Source organism: Podarcis cretensis (genome assembly GCF_951804945.1).
Source record: "Podarcis cretensis genome assembly, chromosome: 3".
Taxonomy (NCBI): Eukaryota; Metazoa; Chordata; class Lepidosauria; order Squamata; family Lacertidae; genus Podarcis; species Podarcis cretensis.
The window spans coordinates 66,231,278-66,257,562 of NC_137172.1; the positions used below are offsets into that span (position 1 = coordinate 66,231,278).

The window sequence follows — 26,285 nt, forward strand, 5'->3', positions numbered from 1 at the left end:
CGAGGTTACCTAGTGGGTTTCACAGCTGAGTGAAGATTTGAATTGGGGCCTCCACAGTCCTAGACTGATGCTCTTACAATGCAATCCTAACTATGATTACTCAACTATACGTCCTGTTGAATGCAATGTGACTTACAGGAAAGTGAGCTTAGGGTGGCAACCTTAAACACATATATATTCCACATACCTAAACTGCAAAGGCAAAGTAGTCATGAATTTAGAAAGCAAGCACCACTTTATACAGTTATGAATAAGTAGACTTTAAGATACAGCAAGGGAATCAACTGCAAGTACTGAGAGAAAGTAAAACTACACATCAGTGCACCTTATGCAAGGATTGCTATGCACTATTTTGCAATTCAACTCTGAAAATGAAACCTGAAATTCTGATCTGAAAATTATTGTTGGCCTTCCAAAAACCCATAGTACTTTTGACAGATCCATTTACTGGTCATGCTTACATAAAGGGTATTACGTATGTGCAAAATAACTTGCAGTTTTGTTGCTTTTTAAAACTTTATTCCTCAAATAATCTTCATTGCCCCAATAATGTCACCTTTTAGTGCCACACAATTTTTTGTTGTTATCAGCATGCCACATATGTGAGGGGACCTCTTGCACAGCCTCAAAAATCAAAATTGGCAGGTTGTGTTGTGGCTACAAATGAAATGCACAGCTTCCTAAAGGGAGGATTTGAGAGCATTTGATGACTTGATGCACATCTGGACCTACTGAAATTCAAATTGACAGCTAGATTTCTCTGCAGAAGCCTGCTGCCCAAGATAAGGGAAATAGAACTGAAGAATGGACTCCCTCCAGCAGCTTTCTGCATCTGCCTAACTTGCATTCTCTTATCTGTTGCCCAGGGTAACCTTCATTTTGGACATGTAAGCAAGTTGCATAAAAACCTGTCAGTTCACACTTCCCTGGCAGAAAAGCTATTATTGGTTTACAAGGAAAAATGAAAGAGAAGATTCTTTCCGTGTCCTTGACACAAACCATTATTACCAATTCCTTTTCTCCTTGATTGTCACCTGAAAGCATTCCATAGACAGGATATATACCTGTGCCTGAGACCACACCTTCCAAGAAGGGTTACATATTCCAATAGCTTTTGAAGAAATGTCTCATCCCTTTGCAAGATGGTGTCCAGGATATCTGAGATTTCCCCCATCCTCCCAGCACTCTTCCACATAGAGAACTGTTGTGCCCAGGGATTAATTTCTAAAAAGAGAAGTGCCAGAAGTTCTGGTAGGAAGCTGTGCTCTGGAAACTTGCCTCTTAATTTAAAATATGTGGGTGCTTGTTATTGAGTATTTTGTGGGGCAGAAAGAAGGCACATTCTGTGCATGGAGAAGGGGTCCAATGATATACTGCCCTGATTTCCTTGGAGGAAGGGTGGGATAAAAATATAGCCAATGACAAATATTAGTAATATTCCAGGATTCAGTCCCAAATTGAGAACTGTGAAGTATTAGAGTAAAAATCAAGCAAAATCATCCCTCTAACCTTTGATTACATACCCCTAAGACACTTCTATGTTGAGCCTCAGATGTTTCTGCTATATATCATATCACTCAAATTACAACACTGTAAAACCTCAAGCCCAGAAGGGTCTTTCATACAGCAAAGAATCTCTCTTATTACCTTCTTTCAACTTGCCTGCCTATGATATAGCACTGCATTCCTCAAGTGTTTCTAAATGCTGAGAGCATTATCTGTGAGCTATAAGATCAGGTAAATTTTTATGAAAAACAACATTCTGTAAAAGATTCGTTGAATGACAGGTGCCGTCTTGAGAAATCACATTCTAATCCATTCTTTTTTTATCAGGATTTTAATGCACAGAGTTTAAATGTCAGGAAGTTTTTGGTTTTTAAAAAGAAACCTAAACAAATCTTTTTTAAAAAACAACAACCACAAACCTAAGTTGCAGCTTAGTTATATCTTGGATAATTGCCCTTGCAGATATGTTTGAAAAAAACACTCTCTTTTCTGCATAATGTGCCACAGTTTCACTGTATAGAACAATCAAGAGAGTTACAGTGCTCACACTTCTCCAATGCACCCCCTTTCCATTTCCTGTATTGTGTTTGCTTTCCTGAAATATTTTCTCACCCGTTTCTGAATTGATTTTTAAAGCTCTGCAAGTCCAAGATGTTTGATGAGGGGGGAAAGCCTAAAGGAAAAATGGTAGAGCCTGAGACTCCTAATCTCAGGGTTGTGGGTTCAAGATCCACATTGGACAAAAGATTCCTGCATCGCAGGTGGTTGGACTAGATGACCCTCATGGTCCCTTCCAACTCTACAATTCTATGACTCTATGATTGTATGATACTTGCTAAACGTTCTACCTTAATGGAGACAGCTGCACGCAAATTCCAGATAAAGCAAAACCGAGGGTTAGATCCACACCAAGGTTGCAACTTTATACACACTTACTTGGGAGTAAGCCCCGCTGAATTTAATCAGGCTTTTATGAGAATACATTATAGGATTTTGTTGTAAGTTAATCAGCTACATTTATGTCCCATTGTTTTCAGTGTGGCAGCCTAATTAATTGGCCCTACTGGCTTCAACAGGACCCAAGTTCAACTAAGTCTGGTCCAGGCCAGAGAAAATACAAAGAAAGGAAAGGAGTTGCCGCCACTAGAAGACACTCCAGACCTTGGACTACAATTCACATCAGGCCCAGCTGATAAACCCAGTGATAAGGGATGATGATAGATGTAGCTGAAATCTGGTTAAGTAATCTCAAGTCTTGAGTCTGAGCTTCTTTAATTCTTTACATGAAAATTGCACTGAGCTATCTGACCAGCTACACCAATATCCTGTCTCTACAGCTGAGCAGAAGAAAACTCTGGGAAAATGGAACACAGTTGTACATTAGCTAGATTACATGCCAACTAACATCTGTTTTACATTTTAAGGCCGAATTATGCAAACTGGATTTTCCTCCTTTCTCTGGTCTCCTGCCTGATGTGCCCCTATGCTGTTGGAATCAGAGGTACTTGACTCCTCAGGTAAATTGGCCTTGTGAGAAGGTTCAGTTCAGTTCAGAATCAACTGACTGCTAGGCTCAGGTTCAATGCCTTGAAACCTGCTGGTGGTAGAGTGGCTGGCTTAGGGTTAGAGCTGGTCACGGGCCCAGCAGTTAGGCTCCTTATACAATATGAGTTCCATTTCTGCATGATTACTTAAAAGACCTATAAGTGCACCATGGAGGCCAGGAGTATAACCCACATGATGCCCTCGAGTTACCGTATTTTTTGCTCTATAAGACTCACTTTTCCCCTCCTAAAAAGGAGGGAGAAATGTGTGTGCGTCTTATAGAGCGAATGCAGGCTGCGCAGCTATCCCAGAAGCCAGAACAGCAAGAGGGATCGCTGCTTTCGCTGCGCAATGATCCCTCTTGCTGTTCTGGCTTCTGGGATTCAGAATATCTTTTTTTCTTGTTTTCCTCCTCCAAAAACTAGGTGCGTCTTATAGTCTGGTGCTTCTTATAGAGCGAAAAATACGGTATTTTATTTTTGTAAAGTCCTTTTTGTTATTTCATTTTATAATGTATATAAAACAAAGAGAACAATTATAACAACAGACAAAAAAATTAAAATGTGAAAAACACAAACTATAAAATAGGCATGCAGAATGAGTAGGTGCACCTGAGTTAAAATAACAAAGTCCAAGTAAAGGCTATCGACTTTATCACATCATCAAGAATAGTTTTGACAGGCTCATCTTGAAAATGACGGTTCTGATGTAAATGCCACAAAGGAATGCCAAAACATATAAAAGGTGTCGGGAGGTTCCAGTCCTTCTCGAAATCTCAAATTACGCATGATTTTCTCCATTACAGCTATATTCTAGAGTGAGCGGTACCAAGCATCCATTGCAATATTTGGGGCTGTTTTCCATTGAGTTGCAATTAATATTTGTGCTGCCAAGATCATGTTGTTGTTGTTGTTTAGCCGTTTAGTCGTGTCCAACTCTTCGTGAACCCATGGACCAGAGCACGCCAGGCACGCCTGTCTTCCACTGCCTCCCGCAGTTTGGTCAGACTCATGTTTGTAGCTTCGAGGACACCGTCCAACCATCTCATCCTCCGTCGTCCCCTTCTCCTTGTGCCCTCAATCTTTCCCAACATCAGGGTCTTTTCCAGGGAGTCTTCTCTTCTCATGAGGTGGCCAAAGTACTGGAGTCTCAGCTTCAGGATCTGTCCTTCCAGTGAGCACTCAGGGCTGATTTCCTTAAGAATGGATATGTTTGATCTTCTTGCAGTCCATGGGACTCTCAAGAGTCTCCTCCAGCACCATAATTCAAAAGCATCACTTCTTCGGCGATCAGCCTTCTTTATGGTCCAGCTCTCACTTCCATGCCAAGATCATATATAAGCAGTGGCGTAGCGCGGGGGGTGCAGGGGGGGCCGGCCGCACCGGGCGCAACATCTGGGGGTTAGGGTTAGGGGGCGCAAATCCACGGGTTAGGGAGTGCAAATTACTTGCTTTGCCCCGGGTGCTGACAACCCACGCTACGCCACTGTATATAAGACCAATTCTTTTGGCAATGTATTTACATGGATACAATTAAAAATACTCAGTAAGATTAATTTAGGACAACAAACTATATTTATTTAGTAATATTTATCATTTATGTCAGAATTAAATCACAAAAATCTTGCACAAACTGACATTCCCACCATAAATGACAATATGTACCAACTTGATTGCAGCCCCTCCAACAATTAGGTGATAAAGAAAACATTTTTTACCTTTGCGAAGGAGTGCAATACCATCTGTGTAATAATGTTAGGCAGTTTTCCCTAAGAAAACTGGAAACAGATTTTAAGGGTTGTGATTCCCAAAGTATATTCCAATCCTTGGGAAGAATCTGTGCACCAATATCTAGTTCCCATAACTTTATCAGTGGTTCCACTGATCCATAAGTTACATTAAGCTGCTGGGCTGCAGCTGCCATCAACCTCATCTAACATGGCCAATGGTTATGAATGATGGGAGGACATGCTGTCTGGCCACAGTAACCCAAGGACAGGATTCAACCATAAATAAAATGATTAAATCTTCTGTATTATGTTTGGTGATAATATCCTATCTAATATTACTGCAAATCATTCATTTTTAAAAGCTATATAGACCTACTTCTTTCCAGGGTTCAAGGTGAGTTATATTTCTTCAGTGGTACCTCGGGTTAAGTACTTAATTCGTTCCGGAGGTGCGTTCTTAACCTGAAACTGTTCTTAACCTGAAGCACTACTTTAGCTAACGGGGCCTCCCGCTGCTGCTGCGCTGCCGGAGCCTGATTTCTGTTTTTATCCTGAAGCAAAGTTCTTAAACTGAAGCACTATTTCTGGGTTAGCGGAGTGTGTAACCTGAAGCGTATGTAACCTGAAGCGTGTGTAGCCCAAGGTACCACTGTAGTCTGAATGTTCCTTTGAAGAATCCTTTTGAGAAAGGTCTCTGTTATTCATATTTTGCAGCTGACAGATAGCAACCTACCCAAGGGCACTCAGCAAGGCCATGACTAAAATGGGATTTAGCCAATGCCTTCTCAACACAAGCAGGGTGGAGAATAGGAAGCAAAAGGAGGGGGGGGGTGGTATTCAATATGTTGCAGACCTCTAATACCCTTCATCAGGGAGTTTGAAACAGAGAAGTTCAATCTTTTGTTATACTATCTCCTCTTTCCTCTGCTGTAGAAAAAACGAAAGAGATAATCTAGCAAAAGATTGAACTTCTGTATTTCAAACTCCCTGATGACTTGGACTTTTTTTCCCTTTGCCCCTTTGCTTCCTGCTCCTTCCTCCACCATTGACCTGTGGTTTCTCTTTTTGCTACACTTCAGCAAAGGCAGCTAGAGTTGGAACCCTGACTTGTAGATCAGCCTTGGAAACAGAGACAAACAGTACAGTCATAGCTCAGCTCCCATACTTAGGAGTCGAACGTTCTGGCTCCAGAATGATCAAAAACCGGAAGTGAGTGTTCCGGTTTTCGAATGTTCTTTTGGAAGCTGAACATTCAACGGGGCTTCCACAGCTTCTGATTGGCTGCAGGAGCTTCCTACAGCCAATCAGAAGCCATGCTTTGGAAGTCGAACGGACTTCTGGAACAGATTCTGTTAAACTTCTGAGGTACGACTGTACTGTATTAAGGACTAGGGATGCAGTGCTCTGCACACTGACTTGGGAGTAAGGCCCATTCAGTTCAGTGGGAGAAAAAACACAGAGTGCTGGGCTGAAAAACTCATTTTGTTTTAAGTTGCTCACATCATGTAACTGTTTCCGATGGCTCTAGCATCCTGTCATAAAACAGATAATGAATCAAGTTAAATTTGTTCCTGTTCTGGGAAGGGAGATTAAGACAACATTTTTTAACAGTAAACATCTCTTGCCCTGCAAACCATCAGCTCAGAGGTTAAGCTTAAAACGTCAAAAAGTAAAAGATGCAACAAGAAAAGGATTTCTGCCCAGAGAAATCTTGTGTCTAGCTAAGCATACAGCCCTAGGCTTCCTTACTTGGGAGTAAGCCCCACTGAACTCAGCAGGGCTTAATTCTGAGTAGACACTATAAAACACAAATCTGTCTCTTCCCCCTTTTCAAGGCACTTTTCTGAGGCAATATTTTCATTAACATAAATGTCATGTTTACAATTGTTAGTTTGGCTGATTTCACAGTTGTGAAGAGATATTGCCAAGATCTGCTCAGAATAAATGCTATGGGCCAAATTAGACATTATGCACAGCAGGTGCATGCTAGTAGTACCCTGATGGCCCTTTTTAAACAGTAATGTCTGCTTCTGTAGGGAGGATTGGAGACTGGACAAGTAGCAGCATGGGGTGCTTTGCTTAACCCTTTCCCTGCCACTGTCTTCCTTTTCCAAACTGTGACTTCCCCAAAGAACCTTCTGTTTTGAAATGCTATGTTTGGAAAAGGAAAGTGGGGAAAGAGTTAAGCACACATCCACACACTCTTGCCTTTTTGACCCCTAGTGCCCCTGCTGCCCAGATGTAGCTTTTCTATTTAAATAGGGCTGTCAGGCTGTTACACATGCCTATAAACCACCTTTAGTAGCGGGCAATCTCCGCTCTCATGTAAAGTTGACTCAGAAATAAATTTCATCAAAATTTGGGAAGAGTCAGCTTATGTCTGAACCAACCCAAACTCGTCTCTTGTGATCCCCAAACCCAAACGTAGGCACATTGGGAGGGATACTGTGAGGGCTTGGTTGTATGCAGAGCCTGCACTCATTTATTATACTTTAACTCCTCTGTGCTGATGCCTACTGTCATATTCATCATCATTTTCCTCCCAGTGGTCTTTGGGATTTTACTGTCCTCGCAGCTTCAGCATAAACATGCCAACCAGCACACTGGGAAAGGTGGGCTGGGGCAGAAGAGAGGTAAGTGGTCATTGTTGAGAATAAGATTCAGCTGCAGTCGCTATAGGTGATTTCTCTCTTCTGCATCATTTCTCTGTCATCTGCCCAGTGGCGTAGCATGGGTTGTCAGCACCCGGGGCAAGGCAAGTAATTTGCGCCCCCTAACCTGTGGATTTGCGCCCCCTAACCCTAACCCCCAGATGTTGCGCCCGGTGAGGCCGGGCCCCCCTGCACCCCCACGCTACGCCACTGCATCTGCCCATTATGGCAGGTGGGATGATGGCGGGTAGGTGGAAGGACCAAGAGGAGGAAAAAACCTGAGGAGAATTAGCAGCTGTGGCTGTTTTGTCTTGTACTGGCATCAAGGAATTTAAAGATACAGCTCTGATCTCTGTGTTACTCCTTTACTCTTAAAGTCATTGGATTGATCTGAGTCAAGCCAGTTCACAATTCAAAATCCGGAAAAGTAGTAGCATGAACAACTTGTGCATCTTCTTTCTCTGTTTCTGTAGTAATGTCTGAAATGGGCACCACGAAACTCACCTACAGTGAAATTCATGAACTCCAGAAGTCACTTGAGGCTCACAGTGATTTAAATCTGAAAGTCTTGCCTAAAACACTCTAAGTCAATGCAAGGCAGTTTGGATGAAAACAAAGCATATCCAGACATTTTCTGTGTTTTGCACTTTGATGGTTATTCTTGAAAATGTATTAAGAGTATTGTTAATGAATCTTGAAGCACCCAGTGGTGTTGTGTATTATCACAGAAGGGTTACCTGACTCTGGCCAATTTTAACTGGTGATCGTGTTTAGGTTTTCTCTGAAGCCTTTGGGGTTGGCTTGTTTATTTGCTTGGGTCACCCAGCCCTAGTGCTTCTTTAGGCACCTGTCGCAGTGCATTGCTTTCCACTAATGGCATATTGTGTCTGTGGTCCATAGTGAAGTTAATATGGTGCAGGGACTATACATGTAAACATCCATTTCAACAGGAGAGCAGCACAGAGCTCTGAAAAGAGTGAACAGATCTCCTGTGCAAGGAAAAACTTTAAAGCGACTCCTTAAAAGCTCAAATTATACTGGTATATATTACTGGTATATATTAGCAAGACAGAGTCTAGCTTTGTCCTACACTCTTAACAGATAAACAGCTAGACCAACATGACATAAATCTTTTAATAGTCATTGCAATTACAGGCCCTTATTCAGCCGTTATGGAACATTTTATGCTTTCGAACTGTCAACTGATTGATAGAGTTTTTCCATTGGGCAAAGGTTAATGCTTGCCATGTATAAATCAGCTCTATTTGTGTTGGTGATTACGACATCATAACTCATTTATTAGTTTCAATAAGTTCTAAAAAGTCAAGGCAGGTTTTCAGCAAAACATCAACTGCTGGGGGGAGGGGGAAAACAGTATTAACATAGTAGCTTAACCCCCACTTCCCAAACCTCTGAATGTTATTTATCATCATCAAAGGGGTAGCATTCAAGAATGGATTCAAATTGAATACATCTGCAAAGCATTTGACAAGATATATGCTGCTTCGTTACAGGCCATAACCATTCTGTTTGAACATCTGTTCTAATGGAGGAAAGAATAGAAACCAAATAAGGAACCAAACACTCTCTTGTAAAGCATTTGGCATAATCAAGATTTTTAATAAGAGATAAGACATTAATAATATGTACAGCTGCAAAGGGGTTTTTTTGCAACAATTGTCAAAGAACAATTGTCATTGTGCTTGCAGGAAATGTTTTAACATCCGCTTGTACCAAGAATTAAGTCTGCCATTTCCCTTCATGAAGGCAGGGGAGACACATTTCAATGGATGTTTAGAATTAGAGGCCCTAAGCTGTTTATGGCCTAGCTCCTCAAAGCAGTGATCAGCCCAAAACTATTCTTGTTCATTCTTTCATGTGGTTGGGGCTGTGGCCTCCTGCCATCCAAAGGGTGAGCAAAATATGCTAAGTTCATTCTATTATTCCCTATCCCTGCCCACTGAGACTGGTTTGAGTAAAGGCATCATAGTAAACCACTTCTGGAAGATGCAAAGCCATGGATTTCCAAAAGATAAGCTGAGGGAGAAAGTATAAGAAGAATGTGTCTTTGGTACCTTTGTGGTCCTAACTTGGTGCATACAGTCAGTGACCATTTTGCGCAGGGGTTCCATTCCCAGATCCCACACGCGTCGGTAGAGCACGTATAAGCATGCCCTGCCCCATTACACCCTGCCCTCGTTCCACCACCATTCTGCCATCTTCCAGGTCCAAAAGAACCCGTGTGTTGGTGATCACAGGTCAATTGGACATACCTAAAATAGTTGCCACCTGTAATTTGTGCACAGTTGTACCTTGATTGTTGAACGCCTTGGTACTTGGATGTTTTGGCTCCTGAACGCTGCAAAGCCAGAAGTGAGTGTTCCAGTTTGCGAACACTTTTTGGAACCTGAACATCTGACACAGCTTCCGATTGAGTGTAGGAAGCTCCTGCAGCCAATCGGAAGCTGTGCCTTGGTTTCTGAACCGTTCTGGGAGTCGAACGGACTCCCAGAACGGATTATGTTCAACAACCAAGGTACCACTGTACTTACAAAAGTGTTTCAGAATGACCTTGGAATTTGTACAGAAAAGAGTGTAAGTATTCTGGGAAATACTGTATAGGACACAGTGGTCCAACATGAGGCCATTTTTTGGTGGCCCTCAGCAACATTTGACAGCCCCTCTCCCCATCACACCAGACCTTGCGCTGCCTTTCCAAAGCTGGGTAGGCAAGGCGCTGGGCTTTGGGAAGGAGGCATGAGGGCTCTGACAAGGTCCTAAAGTCCTCCAACCTCCTTTCCAAGGCCTAGTTGGCACTTTCCCAACATTGTGAAGAAGGTGTAAGGATTCTAGGACCCTGCCAGAGCCTTGCACCCCCTTCCTAAAGCCCAGTGCCTCACTTACCTGGCTTTGGGAAAGCAGTGTGATGGTTCCATGTCAAAGTACTCTTGCTGCCCACTTGGTAAGAAAAGTTGGGCCACTCTGGTATGGGACTTTATAGGTACTCGCTAGCATGCTTTGAAACCAAGAGGGAACCAGTACAGATTGTTGATGTTGAAATATACTCTGGCAATCCACTCCATCAGAAGGCGCGGCACAGTACTCTGTATTAACAGAAATGGCCCAGGTGTCATTGTGGGTAGCCCCATATAAAGGGCATCATACTTATGCAGTGATTAAAGTTCTGTTACTATTGCCCTGGACTGCGTGCTACACTCTGTAAAACGAATACTATCCTATGACACATGACAGCCCCCCCCCAATATATTTTGGCATTTCAAAAGCTCCTTTGAATGTGAATAATTCCATTAACTCTAGTGCCCTATAGAAATATCAGGAATGAGCAAGAAACATCAAATCAGCTCCTTAACCTTTTAAGGAAATGGTGTGCTTTACATTCAGGTGAAAGCAAACAGGAAAAGAAAATATACTTTCTCTGTCACCCACTGTTTTTCGGGATCAGGGCCTCTGTCTTTTGCTTCTCTGAAATGTCAGTCTTCCATAACCCTTTATTAAATCAGACAGCATCTATTTTGCTGTAGGCAGTCTTATGGACATGGACAGGCAATTTTTGCTTGGGAAGATGTGCAGAACAACAAGCCACCAAATATAGTCATTAATTTGTTCAGTGGGCTTTCCATCCCACCCAGAACATATACTGTCCATCAGAGCACTGCTGTTGTCCATGCCCATTAATTGCTTCCTCATAAATAAGCTGATGAACAACCACTAACACTGGTCTTTTAGAATGCAGCAAACCAGAATTTCTTCCTGACGGTCAATGGCACCTTCTTCCAGTTTGTTGAACAGCAACAATACAATTTTTTTTTTTTTTTATAAATATTTATTAGCATTTCAATAATAAACATAGACACACAGAAAAAGAAAAAAATAACAAAAAATACAAAAATTTAGAAAAAACAATTAAAAACAAATGAGATTTCAATTGCTTATTTTCATATAACTTCTTTCTTAGACCTCCTCTCCCCTCCCCTTCTTGTATTCCAGTTCAAGTTATTAATCCTGCAAATCCTTATTACTTAATTCTCAACCTTAAACTTAATGATTTTAACATACTGTAATTTTACCTTTCCTCATTCTTCCATTAAATTATTTTTGCATTCCTCATTTTCATTTCATTTTAACCATTTTAGACACCAATTTTAACTTATCTAATCTTAAACATCTTATGCATCATTTCTTATTCTTTAACATATTTCTTAAAGTCAATCAATATTTCCCTTCCACGGCTTTCCCAACTTCCATACAAATAACAAAACAAATTAAAAACAAAGTAATTAATAATTCTGTACCCTTTGGATTACCAAACTCCAACCCCCCTTTCCCGGTTTTGATCCCCAATAAGTGTTCATCAGTCAATACTGTTTAACCTGGAGATCTCACATCCAAGGCTCTCAAGTCATCCTCAGTTCCTCTCTGCCGGCATCTTGGATAGTCCTTTAGGTTAAGCCCCAAGGCTCGAAGGGGCTCTGACCCAACAAGATCCATGATTTTTTCAGTTGGCCCTCCATATTTAAAATTAGTGCTAATGAGGTGCTCCACTCTCGAATTTACAATTTCCAACTCAGTCCAAACTTTCCACCTCAAATTTTTATTCTCCTTTGTTATCTGCATGTCAGGCCCCAAACTGTAATTCTCCTTTGACATCTGCAAAGTTACCAGTCCACCTTCCTTTTCCTCAAAAACAACGTGTGTCTCTTCCATAGTCTCATGGCTCTCAAATTCCTCTTGTTGTTGATATGTATAAACTTCTTGCCTCCACTCCCTGTCAGCTTCAACAATGTTGTTTACTGCCAGGGCCAGAGTGTTCGCATTTGTAGTCAAAACATCTGTCTGATCTTGTAACTTTCCCAGGAGAGCCAGTATTTTGTTGAGTTTAGTCTGATTTTTGCTTCTTTCAGCCATTCTTGTGGTGTCTCTGTCCCCCAGAAGGGGGGATTTTAATCCTTCAATGTCTTTCAGTTTAAAAACCAGTCAGCAAGTTAATTTGTAGCTGCTCTCCCTTATTTTCCAGAAATTGTAACAAATATAGCCAGCAGATGCAACAAAGACAAAGTTCCCTTTATCCTTTCCTTTTGACAGCTATTTTGACAGCTGTCAAAATCTTCAATAGTTCCTCAACAGGTTCTCTCGCGGGACACCCCCGGGTTCGGGGGGGTGAAACTTTAGCTCCTAACGTTAGGTTTATCCTCCGGTAAAATTTATAGCGTCAAGCCGTGAAGGTTTTTTTTTTTTTTATAAAAAAAGAGTTCTCTCGACCTTAAGTTGCAAGCTCTTTGCGTTAGAGTATCTACTCAGAGGGGGGGGGCGACTTCCTTTTTGACCCTTCCCCGCTCGTTCCCAATTCAACAAAAATTTATTTGAGTTCCAAATTCCATATTTACTCACGGGTTCTTGTTTTTGAGTCCAAATGTTCCAAGGAAAAAGTCAGCGCTTCTCCGACAATGGCATGCGGCTTCGCTCCGCAGAAGGAGCAATCGACTCACAGCACCGCGCCGTACCCCATCCCCGTTCCTGAGCCTTTAAAAAGGCTCCTTCGCGGTTTGGGGGGCGCAAATGGTGCCCGCCGAGTCACCACGCTCACAGGCATCAGCGCCTGTGATTTTTAAGGGTCCCCGCGTCGCCGGCGCGGACAAGACCCGATCCTGCGGAGCCGATTCCCTCCGGAGCTCGGAGGGAATCCGCCATTAATCGACAGCGCTAACCCGGAAGTCCTCAACAATACAAATTTTAAAACCAGCATTGAATTAAATCAGATTCAAACTGCACGTGCATGGAGCACATTTTTATTTTTAGGTGCCTAGCCTCAAAGGTTTTAGGTGTCAAAGCCTCAATTGGGGTTACTGGGGTACAATAACAAATTCACTCTGTGCCTACATCTACCTGTGATTCCTCAGCACTGCACCACCAACAGTGTGGCATAGATTGTAGAGAGGGGAATGGATTAATGGAGGTAGGCTAGCTCATACTGATGGATAGCTGCTGACTGGACAATAGACATCCATTTTTTTAATATGCAACTTCTTGGATCTCCTGCTGGGAGGCAGCAGAACTGTGAAACATCCAACACCAGCCTGCACACTGTAATTTTATTTAGTCCAATTCCTGCATGGTAACAGGAAATCCAGAGCTAGGACATCCCAACAGATGACTGTCCTTTTAAAACATGATGATGATGATGATGATGATGATGATGATGATGAAGTTCAGTGTCTTTTGAACTCTTGTCAATCATCTGTTCTGTAAAGAGCCTCTGCTAGTTGTCATTTTCTTCTACTTCATGGATCAAGACCCAGGAAATTAAGATAATAGCTAAAGTAAGCAGTTTGTCTGTGTTTTTTATGTGGGATTTATTTGGGAGGGCTGACTATATCTTGCAGGTTACCTTATCCTTGCCTTGAGGCTATCTGGAGAAAGTAATTAGAGTGAAGTGAACACTAATTAGCTGTTTGCTTTACTGCACCTGCCTTAAGAGAAAATAGCCTGGAAACTGCTTGTGTATTGAGTTTAACTGAGGGCTATGAAAGGCAACATGTGGTTATTTCTTGAATAAAAAGGCACTTAACATAATACTCACAGACCATGATGACTCAACATGCTTGTGGCCTCAGACTGAGCTCTAACAAACTCTGGGTCAAATTAAAGGGGGAGGGGATGAGAAAGGAGATACAGCTGCTGAAGCCCAGTAGTTTTGTTATAAATAACGGGCCAGTTTCGGCAACCAGATTTTTTGTTATGTCATTAGTCAGCTGAGTCTGTGAAACTGAACCAGCAATTAAAGGCTTTTATGCAACTGTGGCCATATTTTCCTTTCCTATGTTTTTTTTGTACTCCCTTGAAACTCCATCCAAGTATTTTATTATTCTGAATGTGTTTCATCCTGCTTTTCTTCTTTAAATTCTGTAACACAAAAACAGCTGTATAGTCATACCTCAGGTCACAGACACTTCAGGTTGCACGTTTTCAGGTTGTGCACTGCGCCGAACCCGAAAGTGCCGGAACAGGTTACTTCCGGGTTTTGGCGGTCGTGCATGCACCGAAACACCAAATTGCGACCCGTGCATGTGCAGACACGGCGCTACGGGTTGCAAACGCTGCGGGTTGTGAACGTGCCTCCTGCACGGATCACGTTTGCAACCCAAGCATCCACTGTACTTCTTAACATGTTTTCTAAGGTCCATGCAAGGTACTGGCAGAACGATGACAAGGTGCACCAAGGGAAGGGGTGGCTGGAACCTGACTTGGAAGAGGGAGGCAGTGGTTGGTGGGGACCTGTACCAGACAGGAGGCAAGAATTGGAGGCAGGGAAGCTTCAGAGCTGGAGGCAGGTCAGGCAAGTGAAGGGCAAGATGCTGCACAACCCTCTCCTGCACCACTGTCTCTCAGAGAGGAGAGAACTGAAGTGGGAAGAGCAGAGGCAGCTTCCATGCAGGAGCAGTCTCTGGCTACATGTTTGCAGTGGAGGAGGGGGTGCTCCCAGTTGCTGCAACTGCTCCATAGAGCACAGACCTGGGAATAGCTGCCTAGACGCTGAGCTGGGAAGCACCCTTGACAGTCTGAAAGATTAAACAGCCACCTCCTACCAAAGGCAGCATACTAAATAAACAAATCTATAGGCTATAGACTTCTGTGAAGCAATTTGAAATATTGTTCTACATGGTATACATGTATATCTACATGGTATATCAATCATGACTAATTAAATTGCCCTGTGATCTTCAGATGAAGGGCAGTATATAAATTTAATAAATAAATAATACAAAAAACCCCAGTAAGTTAGGGGTGGGGAGAAGAACAGCATGCTGTTGAAAACATGGCCTAACACATGCCAGGATCCCCCAGCATCTGCTATGCAACCTAAAGTTCTATTTCTAATGAGTCGTCATGACTGGCAGGTGTGGCTTCCATAGGTAGGGTTGGGGTGAAGCAACTAGGAACACCCTTACCGGGTGGAGCCAAGGGGAGGCCAGATGGAAGTGGTTTGACAAGGTGTCTGGGAACTGTACTACTTCCATTTTTGGCAGGCACCAGATGCCACAACTCTTTTCTCTCATTAACCTTACTTAAGGTTGGCTTAATGTAATAAAACTCTAAAACCACCATGTTTGTTGTTGTCTAGTCGTTTAGTCGTATCCGACTCTTCATGACCCCATGGTCCAGAGCATGCCAGGCACTCCTGTCTTCCACTGCCTCCCACAGTTTGGTCAAACTCATACAAACAAAGCAATATTACAAATAAAGCAATATTACAAACACAGGGCTGCAATAAAAATGCAATAGAAGAGAAGTATTTAACATCTGAAGAACCAACCCACCCCCCAAGGTATTTAGCCTTCATTTAAATATGTTCCCTTTGAAGAGTTCAACAGACAGGGGGCCACCACTGAGAATGTCTGATTCATTTTTTAAAAAAGCTTCCAAACCATTTCTCTACTTATGGATGTTTCTCATTGTTTTACTTTGGCTGTGTATTTGATGTATTCTGGAATTCAAAATTTATTTACCCCAAACGTGCTTGTTAAAATGCTACAATGTAATGGATTTATTCTTTGCAAAACTAGAAAACACAGCAGCAAGCCTGAGAAATTGACATCTCTGCTACGATGCTTTGCAGACACCTTCAGAAATGAACCTGCTCTCTGCTTGTGGCACACTCTGGTTTGTATTGAATAGAAACACAAAGAGAACTTTTAGTCACCCTGGAAAAATAGCCAAAATTAACAGCAGTGTTTTTCCAGAGCCTCTGCCAGAGCTGAACAAACAACTAGCCTGGGTTTAATGGGCAAGTGCTTCCAAAGAACAGAGAATCAGCCTGTAGCAATCTTGCATATGCCAAAGACATGACATGCAAAATTTCTCTCTAATTCAACATGCATGTGACCACACCTCCCCTTCACAAAACTGGCTAAACTAGACATGATGTTTAGTGTATGAATAGCCAGTTCAGAGGCTACATTCTGCTTCCAAAGTCCAGTGTTTAGATCGTAATAAAAGTCCTACTGAATCAGATGGATTATCCATTTAATTTAACAGACTGGAAACCATTTAGCATGAGGACCACATTTCCTTCCAGGGATCACAAACCAGTGGTGGATGGGGCCACAGGCAAAAGTGGAAAGAGGAGAAAATGTGGATTACAAAGCATAACCAGAATTCGATGCTGTAGTTGATTCAGGCAAAACACACCCAAGGAATCTGCATGGCAGGGCTAGTGAGCAGTTTGGCTATGGAAAGAGGACTTTCTGTTGGAGGGTTTGTAGCCTGGGGAAGACTCCTGAGGGTCAGCCTGGGAGGCCATGTTTAGCTCCCAGGCCTGAATTCTGAAATCCTGTTTCCAAAAATAGCCAGTGTGATGCTTCATAAACACCCAGTGGCGTAGCGTGGGTTGTCAGCACCCGGGGCAAGGCAAGTAATTTGCGCCCCCTAACCCGTGGATTTGCCCTAACCCCAGATGTTGCGCCCGGTGCGGCCGGCCCCCCCTGCACCCCCCACGCTACGCCACTGTAAACACCCCCAAGTAGAGCATGGAGTATGGTTGCTTCTGCTGAACCTGGAGATTCCACTTAGCAATCAGGGCTCAAAGGGCTTGTCAAATCCTCTTTCAATGTTATCTCCACCAGGAATTATTACCCTATCTTGTGACAGTGAATTCCACAAGTCTCCAACACAATAAGCCTCAGACATGTTAGCCTTTTGTCATACACTTGATCAGCCTTTGAGGACTGGTGCTGGCTAGGGCTGATGGGAGTTGTAGTCCAGAACATCTGGAGGGCACCAGGTGTGGGAAGTCCGGTGTAAGTGTTTCAACCTCTATTGCTGCTTACTTCCCTCCACTGTGAAAACTATCAGTTTGTTTGTTGCAAGATGGTATGGTGGGAAAGCTCAGGTGGTTTTATTCTTAAATACATGCTTTTTTTTTAACATTCATTTCCTTTGCTTCTGCTCTATTGACCTTCTATATTGCAGGAACTCCTACTGGAATGAGATATGGGAGCACACGGATATACACATGCACAGGTACAAGCAGTATTTGCTCTCACTAACTTAGCATAGCTCCAAAGGGAAGGCAAAATCGTAACCTGTGACCAGGAGAGAAATGTATATGAGAAACAGCAATAGTCACATGCTATGCATCACCTTTTAGGGGATGTGGGTGGTGCTGTGAGTTAAACCACAGAGCCTAGGACTTGATCAGAAGGTCGGCAGTTCGAATCCCCGCAATGGGGTGAGCTCCCGTTGCTCGGTCCCTGCTCCTGCCAACATAGCAGTTCGAAAGCACGTCAGAGTGCAAGTAGATAAATAGGTACCGCTCTGGCGGGAAGGTAAACGGCGTTTCCGTGCACTGCTCTGGTTCGCCAGAAGCGGCTTAGTCATGCTGGCCACATGACCCGGAAGCTGTACGCCGGCTGCCTCAGCCAGTAAAGCGAGATGAGCGCCACAACCCCAGAGTCAGTCATGACTGGACATAATGGTCAGGGGTCCCTTTACCTTTACCTATGCATCACCTTTACCTAAATGGATATAGAGCCTACAATACATGTACCCACAGAACATTCCATACATACCCACACATCTCTACATGGAGGGCACATTAATCTTAATTATTATAGCTTCAGCTCGTACACAGCCATCACTTTAACAAAACTTAAAAAGTAGACAACCAGGGTTCCTAGGACAATCACCTTGTAACTTGGCCAGAAAAAATGCTCTAGACGAAACGGGTGGAATGTTTCGTTGGTGTCTGCTCTCCTCTAAAAGGTGTGTCTTTATTTTACAAAGGAACTAGTGAGCATATTCAGCTTGTTCTGAAAAGCCTAGGTATTTTAAACAATGTCACTTCTTATCATATAGACTTTTTTAAAAAGAAAGAAAGAAAGTTCATTTGACCACACTGGACTTTCTGTGCAACATCCCTACTATTAAATCTCGTGGCACTGTGGTCATTGTTCCCAAGCAGTTAAACAACACCTCCACGTTAGGCTTAAATCCAAGGTCACCACCTGTCTTTGGATGATTCTATGACTCTCTGGGAGTGGCCAGCATGGTGCATATCAGATGATGTAGACAACACCTCCCCTCATCCCCAGACAGCATGGCCAATAGCCAGGGATGATGGGAGTTGTAGTTCAACATCTCCGGACAGCATTGTGTTGGCTACCCATAGACTTATCTAAGATGATCGTGTCTAGAATTGCCCATTCCCTTTGATTCCCTAGGTAACTCAGTGGTGAACATTCGGGCCTCCATCCTTAGGCTATAAGCTTCCATGCTGAAATGCTGGATTCCCAGGTACCTCTGTACACAACTCTAAAGTATAGACAAGTCAAATAACACTGTTAAAAAAGCAACTTAAAAACAGAGCTCTAAAATAACATATTTTTTAAAAAAAACTTGTTGAAACTTCTGGAAAAGGTAAGAACAAGACTACCTAGTATCCTGCCTCATAAAAACTGCAGCTATTCTGCCTTAAGCATTTAAAGATAATATTACCATTGTTAACATTCTGCCAGAAAGAGAGATGTGCTCCACTTAGGGACCTTCTGCACAGTTTGAACATGACAGAGTGAAAAGAAATGAAATCCCCAGCAGTTCCTAAAAGAAAGTCAGGCAGCATGCACCTTGCACTTCCATGTATGGTATAATGAAGGCAATGGTTATCATAATATGTCATTCTCTTCCCAAGTTTAAATGCTTCCTACTGAGACTTTAAAAATATTTTTTCCTGAGATATTTCCCATTCTTAATTCATGGTCTTGCTTCCATTTTACTTTCTGTCTCTCACATCCAGCAAGTAGAGGTGGGCAAAACCTCGTTTTCAATATCACGATATATCACCAGTTAAACATCGCGGTATATCAGTGTATTGTGATACCTGAAATAAGGAAGGAACGAAACAGAGGCAAGCAGGACAATGTCCTAGCAACTGCTCCTACTTAAGGGTCTAAAACTGTTAAATGATGGTGTTATCAACCACCTCAGCAGCAGGCAAGCCAAAATGCATCCCAACAGGATTTTGGTTTTGGGCTTGGTTACCAAATGGTGTTATTCAGGACATCCAAAGTACGGTGATGAGTCACAGTGAATACAAATAACCTGGGACTGCCAGGCTACCAGCAGGCCTGCTAGGAGGCAGAATCAACAGTGGCTGAAACAGCTTGCCATGACCGTGGTACATGTCGGCCGTAGCGGTGACAACCTGCAAGACCTTGCGGTGGTTCTAGTGACGACAGCAGCAGCAGTGGCCTGCGAGGACTCACAGCAGTGATAGGATGTGGCAGCAGCAGCAGTGGCCTGCAAGGCCTTGCAGTGGTGGCAGGAAGTGACAGCAGTGGCGGCAACGGCAAGACTTCATGGTGGCAATGGGGCTCGATCCCCACATTGGGCAAAAGTGTCCTGCATTGTTAGGAGTTGGACTAGATGACTCTTGTGATCCCTTCCAACTCTACAAACATATGATTCTATGATATGACAGGCACACACCATCTACATTGTCTTAGTATTGGAGAATAAGTAGTACAGTTCAGAAAAAGTTGGGTCAAATCCTATGCACTGCTACTTAGAATTAATTGCACTGAACAAAGTTGCTTAGTTGGAATATGCAAAATTAGTCTGCAATAAATAAATAAATATATCTATATAATAAATATTAGTACAACGAAGACAACAGTTTTTCTTGACACATGCAGAATATTTATTGGTTGGGAAACTGGAATGCTTCACTGGGAAATACACGATGTTATTTAAAACAGCTTCATCAGCACTGATGCTGATTTTTAGAGCTCTGATTAAAATTTAATTAAATACCCACTTTGGTGATCTGATCAGTTAGTGCCTTCTTCTGTAAGAATTACTCACTGTTATTTCCCCCTGGTGTTTGTTTGAAAAGCATCCTATACACGTTAATGGTTTTGAAGCACAGTGTCAATATAATGTGAAAGGGGGTAATCAACTTTGCAGAAAATTTATATATATCTACAATCTGCACAATAATCTGAGAGAAGAAAGGAAAGCTGCATTCATTGTGCAAGTAGAATAGACAAGCACCTATTCTGCAGCTACGGAAGAGGGGGAAACAACTGAACCCGATGCCAGCTAATGTAAAGCACATGATCTACCCACTCTGCATTTCACCACCAACAAAATATTGCAATGCATTGTTATGGGATCGTGGGGAGGGGGCTGGTAATAGAAGGAACTGCTTAACTGATCAATCCAGTTTCTTTGTCAAGTTGTCGGCCATTTAAGTACTCTCATCAGCATTTTAAAGAGTGGGCTATGTTGCCATAAGGACAACTAAGTGTTGGTTTTCTACAGGAGGAGAAGGAGGAATGGGCCTCTTCCCACCTCAGCTGCCTGGGTGACAGGAGACCTAGGGCAGTGTTTCCCAACCTTGGGTCTCCAGCTGCTGTTGGACTACAATTCCCATCATCCCTGACCATTGGTCTTGCTAGCAAGGGATGATGGGAGTTGTAGTCCAAAAACAGCTGGAGACCCAAGGTTGGGAAACACTGATCTAGGGCATGGGTAGGCAAACTAAGGCCCGGGGGGGGGCGGATCCAGCCCAATTGCCTTTTAAATCTGGCACGTGGACAGTCCAGGAATCAGCATGAGTAGAATGTGTCCTTTTATTTAAAATGCATCTCTGGCTTATTTGTGGAGCATAGGAATTCGTTACTCCCCCCCCAAAAAAAAAATATAGTCCGGCCCCTCACAAGGTTTGAGGGACAGTGGACCAGCCCCCTGCTGAAAAAGTTTGCTGACCCCTGATCTAGGGGCTAGTCTGGGGGTGAGTTTTTTGTCTGGGCAGGAAGCTGAAGACAGAGGTTTGTATTGTTCTGTGCTGGATCCAAAGCTATGGATCCTGAAAACCTATGGGGGAAGCAGGGTGTGTTGGGAGTGTTAATGCTGTGAGCCCTTGCACCCAATCCTCAGGTTGTTTATATGCGTGAATAAAAACATATATCCTAAAGACATGACAGTCTCCAGTGAACTTCTTTCCAAGAAAACTGAACCCTGGGTAAGCATTGGAATCCCTGGAGTCTCTTGCCACTTCAAGACTGGTGTGCATGCAATAATATAATAAATGCAGCTTGCCTAAAACAATACAGTTATTGTCTGGAGAAGTTCCTAGGGTTACACATTCAGTGGGGTTTGAATAATCTGCAAAAGAGCACTCTGTGGTAGCAAATGTTCAAATGTAAATTATTTTATGGACTACCATACCCCAAGCTAATCATTACTCCTCATCTGACACCAAAGGAATGTTACTGGTGCACAACTTCCATCATTTCTGACTCTTGACACTGCCTGCTGGGGCTGCTGGGAACTGGAGTCCAACAACATCTGAAGGGCTATAGGTTTCGCACCCCTGCTTTAAACCCAGAATGAATCTTAAGAGTACCCCTTGGGTTTTTATAATGAAATATTTTTAGAATGTGCGATTATCTGATTGTTTGACTGTTTGATTGTTGTTAGCCGCCCTGAGCCCGGCTTCGGCTGGGGAGGGCGGGATATAAATAAAATTTATTATTATTATTATTATTATTAAAAGACTGGGCTTAATATTTATTTAAATTAAGAATACATCAACCCTGTAATATGTTCTCTCTCTATAGCCCATTACAGAGACAACAACACCAATTAGCTGAATAGTACAAACTGTCCGGAGAAAGAATGTAACAGTCTTGATGTTGTCTCATAAACAACAACTTGTTCTGAGCCTCCATGTCATATGTTATGATAAGTCTGATGGATCAAAACAACAGTAACTCATCTGATTTCCTATCAATATGGAATTAAGGTCAGAGCAACTTGTGCTTGAAATGTCAATAAAAGTTTGCACCACACAATAATTCCAAGTTATAACCGAATGGGTCAGGGTGGCTTTCCAGACTAAAATGCAAAGTCAGCCATTTCAATAATACTTAATAGTACTAACCAAGGCCAATATAATGGAACATTGTTTAGGAAAGTATATGAAGAATACTCACAAAGAGTTTTTGCTTGACAGTGCTACAGATTAGACTATTATCTCAGGTCTGTACATCTTGTGTTCTACCACACTCAGCAGGAGTGGCAGCAGGTACATCCACTATATACTGCTAGGTGAAGGCGCCATCATGCTCTGGCACTCAAACCAGTCCTGGGCAATGTATCTATACATCGCCCAGGCCAAGTCCGGGAGTTAACAGTATATCCCCAGTACTAAATTGCTCTTAGGGAACAGCACCACCATCAATATTGATATTGTTGAGGAGTCTGAATTGTCTGGGCTTTCTAGCTTGCTGGATTCTATGTCCTATTTGATGTACAGAACAACACCTTTAGAATGCCCTTCCCTGTCCTCTCCAAAGAGATTATGTTCAGAAATAACTATGACCCACTGGTTCACTCTATCATGTTTCAAATATGCCCACTGCATCTGTGCTCTCCTTTAAAACTCAAAATACATAATAAAGCAAAAGCAAAATAAATGATTTACTCCTGCACTTTCATTGCCTAGTTCAACACATTCTCATCCCTTAGGGTTGATTCACCCTAAACCCAATGTTCTTCATCTTCTGTTGGCTATCCCCCAGTGCTCAGTTAAAAAGCTGTTCTGCTACCTTGTTCATTTTAAGCGCAAACAGTCTGATTCTATTATGGTTCAAGTGGAACCTGTCTCTTTTGTACAGGTCTAGCTTGTCACAGAAGGTGCCTAACAAATCCAAATCCTGGCACCACCTTCTTATCCATCCATTGAGACTCTTCAGACCTACCGGCAAAGCTAACTCTGGTGGTCGAATGCGTAGCATTTCGGAGAAAGCTACCATGAAGCTCCTGGCTTTCAATCTCCTGCCTAGAAACCTACATTTGCTTCCAGGTCACACAATCACATTTGCCCACATCATTGCTGCCAATATATCATGACCACTGACTTCTCCTCAGAACTATCTGTCACATGATAACAGGTAATATCTACAAATTTCACACCATGCAAACAAATCACTGAATACTGCACACCTACTACAAATGCAGATGTATTTTTCCCTAATGATAATTGATCACTATAAGGGCCTCTGTCCCCTAGAAGAGAATCTTTGGCCCAAGAGGGTATCTGTTTATCCTTTGAGGGATGGGTCCCTTCTAAAATGTAATTTCTCTCTTCCTTAGAGTGGTGACCGCCTCTCCCAGGACTCATTTTCTGACAGCAGAAACACCCTGATGTTTCTTGCCTCTAACATGTTCCTGAAGGTGTCACCCACCCACCCACCTCTCTGATCACCAACTTGTCCAGGTTGGATACATTGGTTGGAACACACTTGCTTCCTGAGGTTCAGGAATCAATTGCACCAAGCACACACCCAAGACTTCTGTTCTGCAGGCAGATAGCTATATATGTGATATACTCAAAAATACACTGGATACCCCCACAACCATGCTGACTTTCTACTTATATACCTGTTGTTTGTTATTTATTGATAATTTTTCACTTGGGAGCTTGGGATTTGTTGTCAGAAAGGGACAGGGAGAGTAGTGAACTCACACACTGTTGGGATTCTGAGGTGAGATACCCAGGGCACCATATTACCAAAGTCCGCCCCTGGTGATATATTGCTGCAGACAGACTCAGCATTTGAATTTATGCCACTAACACCACTCTTAAATGCACAGTGCTGCTGCTGCTGCTGCTGCTGCTGCTGCTACTGTTGTTAAAACCTCCTAATACTGTGATCCCTGAGATCTGTGAAGATCCAATCAAGTAAATCAAGCCAAAACTGCCACACTGAGGATGCACCTCTAATAAACTGAACTGATGATCTCTGGACTGGATTGTTGGATATATACTCCAAGGCATGCAATTGGCAGGAGTTTACAGTGATACCTCGGGTTAAGAACTTAATTCATTCTGGAGATCCGTTCTTAACCTGAAACTGTTCTTAACCTGAGGTACCACTTTAGGTAGTGGGGCCTCCCGCTGCCACCGTGCCACGGCCACACAATTTCTGTTCTCATCCTGAAGCAAAGTTCTTAACCCAAGGTACTATTTCTGGGTTAACGGAGTCTGTAACCTGAAGCGATGAACCAGACAGAGGCATGGGAAGGGGGGTGCGGTGGGTGCAGACTGCCCCGGGTGTCATGACTGAGGGGGGTGACAAAATGGCAGGTGAGTGGATGGTATACCTCATGCCCGGCAGCGGCAGCTCTTCTGACCTGGCGGCAGACAGCAGCCCTCCTCAGCCATGGCAAGGCGCACCTGGCCGCAGCAGCTCTGTTGCCTGGTCATGTCTGACCCAGTTGCAGAGAGCAGGAGGAGAGTGAGCAGCAGCTTCCCTGCTCCTCTCCTACCCTGAAATGTGGCGCATGGGAGGGCACCCTCCATGCCCCACCCCACTCGAGAGAGTGCCCGCCCTGGGCAGCGTGGGCATATGCTCCGCCACTGGAACCAGAGCTCATTTTCTTAAAGTAAGATCTTTGACCAATACTAGTTTATTTTTGGACAGGATGAACTAGTTCCCTTTTTTAACTGATCTTTCCAAGTACTGCAGTGTAGGTCTGGAACTTGTGACCCATAAAGTCAAGCACATCCCACTAACCACGTATTGTGGTGTGCCACATGCTTGACATACACCCCTGTTCAAATTAGGAAAGGAGGGAAGGAAGGAATCTGCTTTGAACCAAGGAGGCGGCAGTTAAAGCACTGTACCTACTACCTCAAAAATGTGAGTGTAACTGGAAAACTAAACCAATTGATTGAGGAGGTCATGTCAGCTTGATGCCCTGCCATCAAGATAGCAACAGGGCCAAGAAAGTGGTACCAATGGAAACCCCCATAGCTAAAGCAAGGTGCCCTCAGACCACATCCTGGGATTGACAGATACATATGTTTGTTGTTGTTTTTACTTCTGATAGAAAGCGAATAAACAGCATAGGGGCAGAGAGTGTTAATACAAGGACCAGCATGGTAGGTATTGAGGATAGCTTGACTGAGAGCTGGGAGATCACATTTTAAATCTGCACCAACAAAATATAACTGATTTAGAGAGTACTGGATGAGTCATCTGGTTCCCAAAGCCTTTGTATGATCATGAGTCTCACTGAAATCTTGAACGGTTCTTATAGTGAAGTCCTGAAGATCAGTGTGTAGGATTTTGGAGATGTTAGGGGGAAAGAAAAGGGATACTATGTTATATAGTTTTGTTTCACTTGTGCATGAGTGGCTGAGATTGCTTTTCAGTTGCTCATCATATGACCAAGGAACATTCTGGCTATACCAGTTGCTCTGGGGCCTGAAATATTTACTTCTCTGAAGAAATCTGTAAGTGTGTTTTCCTTGCAGGATCCCTGGCTGCAGAAAACCAACATAAACTCCATTCCCCAGCTTGTTACTCATCAAAATGTATAAAATTCTGTGCGCTTCCTACATTTCTTTCCAATCAGATCAAACACAAGAAAACTTAAACCGCACCCTAAAGAGTGACATTCATTGCATTCACATAGTTGCCAATAATTGCTGCTTTTATAAAGTGAAGTGCTGAGAGAGTGAGAAAGGGAAATCCTTCTTTAGCTTAGCTCACCGTAAGCATGGCTGCAACATAAAATGACTGCACGCCAGTAAATGAGAAAATAACGAATATTTGCTTTACCCCACTTGGAAGATCCTGCACAAAGAAATCATCTGATCTTTGGCAAATCAGTACACACACAGGACAGCCCCTGTAGAGACAGCCACAACAGGAAGCAATTTAAATTACATAAAGCACGCTGATGTGGACATGAATGGGTATAATTGGTTTGAATCTGGCTGGAAGTGGATGCTGTGTGGCAGCTACATTCAGAGATGACCCAATACA

At 42.9% G+C, this 26,285-nt stretch overlaps 1 protein-coding gene across 2 annotated transcripts in view; it reads right to left on the minus strand.

Annotated features, from left to right (window-relative positions):
- TMEM200A (transmembrane protein 200A) overlaps positions 1-26,285 on the minus strand; it is a 45,164-nt gene that overhangs the window by 12,729 nt on the left and 6,150 nt on the right. Inside the window, exon 2 of one of the 2 annotated variants that reach the window (XM_079970800.1) lies at positions 10,336-10,535. The exons of the other annotated variant lie outside the window; for it this stretch is intronic. The gene's annotated coding sequence lies outside the window, so the exon portion shown is untranslated. The remainder of the gene's footprint in view (positions 1-10,335; positions 10,536-26,285) is intronic. 2 annotated transcript variants of the gene reach the window in all.